Raw genomic sequence first — 2,427 nt, forward strand, 5'->3', positions numbered from 1 at the left:
TATATATGCAACTGTTAAAAAATTCATATGGCAAAACATACCATGACAAAAGAGCATGTAAAACAACATTGTACACAACACTTTAACATATAATGAAAAACCTATGTGTCTACAAGTAAGTTATACCTCTCATATTAAGCAATAAGCATACCAGAGCCCTATTTAACCATTCCCAGTAAACATCCCACCTATTAACTTTTATGGTCAAGATCCCTACACAGAGACAGGCCTTGAGGACTTTCTTAGAACTAATATAACTTCTGTAGAAGACCTTTCTGCCAGAGGCATTCTGAGATTCATCCTTGTCTGATCCTCTCCCCATGTTCATGGTGTATATTCTTTGCTAAACAGATCTGACAAAAAACCTGCCATGTAGACAATACCTCAAAGGGCAATAAGCCTATGAAAACTCACAATCAGAACTTGGGTGTGATCTGAAGATTGGACTAGCTGGTTGGAGGCTCTTAGAAGATGGATGGTGTCATAGAAATGCTATTAAGTATGAGCAATACTGGCTACAATCTTACAGGAGGTGAAAGTGTTGGTGCTGGTAAAATGCAGAAAAGGACAAGGAAAAATAAGTTGCAATCATTTGTTCCTTCCTGAAACATCAGGGCCCACTAGCCAAAAGAATGGCCAACGTGCTCCTAAGTGGCATCTCTTTCAAGTTGTTTCTTCCCTGGAAGGTGTTAAAATGACTGCTCAGAAGGGTCAAAAGGAAGGATTTAGGACCTGAATTTTTCTGGTTTCTACTGACACTGCACAGTAGCCTGAGAGGTAGGGCAACAAGCTAGGGAGCTGAAGCAGAAGTGGAAACAGATAGTTGAAGCCTTATACTTCTGTGAAAGAGTTCAGCAAAGTAAATTTCATGGTTCAGTTTTGATTTCTGGTAACTGCTCTGACATCAACCATTGTAGGAATTGATAACTTGGGGATGTGGTGGTTGATGTAGGGAAGGATTTTCGCTGATATTGGTTAAAGGTAACTTTGGCTGGGTGCAGTGGGTCACACCTGTAATACCAGAATTTCAGGAGGTGAATGCAGTAGGATGCCTTGGGGCTAAAATTTTGAGACCTGACTATGTGAACTAAAATATAATTTTAAGGCTCCCTCCTCAGCAACTGACTGATTGGACTCCTTCTTAGCCAAGAGGATCCCTAAAACTGAGTTGATAGCGATGAGTAAGGAGGTCACACATGTCTCCTCATGCCCCCTCCCTTTCTTAGAGATGTCCTTTGTGACTTATTAACAGGTCTAATCTCATCAATCCGAAACGGTAAAGATGAAATAACAACATACCCCTTAGAAATAAAAAAATCCTTAGTGAATATTAGAAGAATCATTATTCCCAGAAATATGAAAATCTGAAGGAAATCGACCAATACTTGGAAACAAGCCACCTCCAAAGACTTAGCCAGAATCAACTGGAAATGTTGAACAGGCCTATATCAAGTTTTGAAATACCATCAGCTATACAAACTCTCCCTAAAAAGATAAGCCTGGGACCGATAGCTTCACGTCAGAATTCTATCAAACCTTTGAACAGGAACTAGTACCTATATTACTCAACCTTTTCCAAAATATAAAAAAAGACAAAATACCATGCAACACATTCTATGAAGCAAACATTACCTTGATTCTCAAACCAGGAAAAGACCCAACAAGAAAAGAAAATTATAGACCAATATCACTAATGAATATTGATGCGAAAACATTCTACAAGATCCTAACCAACAGAATCCAGCAACACATAAAACAAATTATATACCATAACCAAGTGGGTTTTATCCCAGGATCTCAAGGATGGTTCAACATACATAAATCTATAAATATAATCATCGCATAACAAATTAAAAAAGAAAGACCATATGATTCTCTCAATTGATGCAGAAAAAGCTTTTGATAATATCCAGCATCCCTTCACGATCAGAACACTTAAGAAAATTGGTATAGAAAGGACATTTCTTAAACTGATAAAGGCCATCCACAGTAAACCCACCACCAATATCATACTGAATGGAGTTAAATTGAAATCATTTCCACTCAGATCAGGAACCAGGCCAGATTTCTCATTGTCTCCACTGCTCTTTAACATTGTAATGGAAGTTTTAGTCATTGCAATTAGGGAAGAAAAGGCGATTAAGGGCATCCATATAGGGTCAGAAGAGATTAAATTTTGACTTTTTGCAGATGATATGATTGTATATCTGGAAAACACCAGGGATTCGACTACAAAACTCCTAGAAATGATCAAGGAATGGAGCAGTGTCTCAGGTTACAATATCAACACTCATAAATCAGTAGCCTTTATATATACCAAAAGTAGTCAAGCTGAAAAAACAGTCAAGGACTCTATTCCATTCACAGTAGTGCCAAAGAAGATGAAATATTTGGGAGTTTACCTAACAAAGGATGTGAAAGATCTCT

Source organism: Otolemur garnettii, unplaced genomic scaffold (assembly GCF_000181295.1).
Source record: "Otolemur garnettii isolate 467f Iridium unplaced genomic scaffold, OtoGar3 scaffold00279, whole genome shotgun sequence".
In the NCBI taxonomy this organism is placed as follows: domain Eukaryota; kingdom Metazoa; phylum Chordata; class Mammalia; order Primates; family Galagidae; genus Otolemur; species Otolemur garnettii.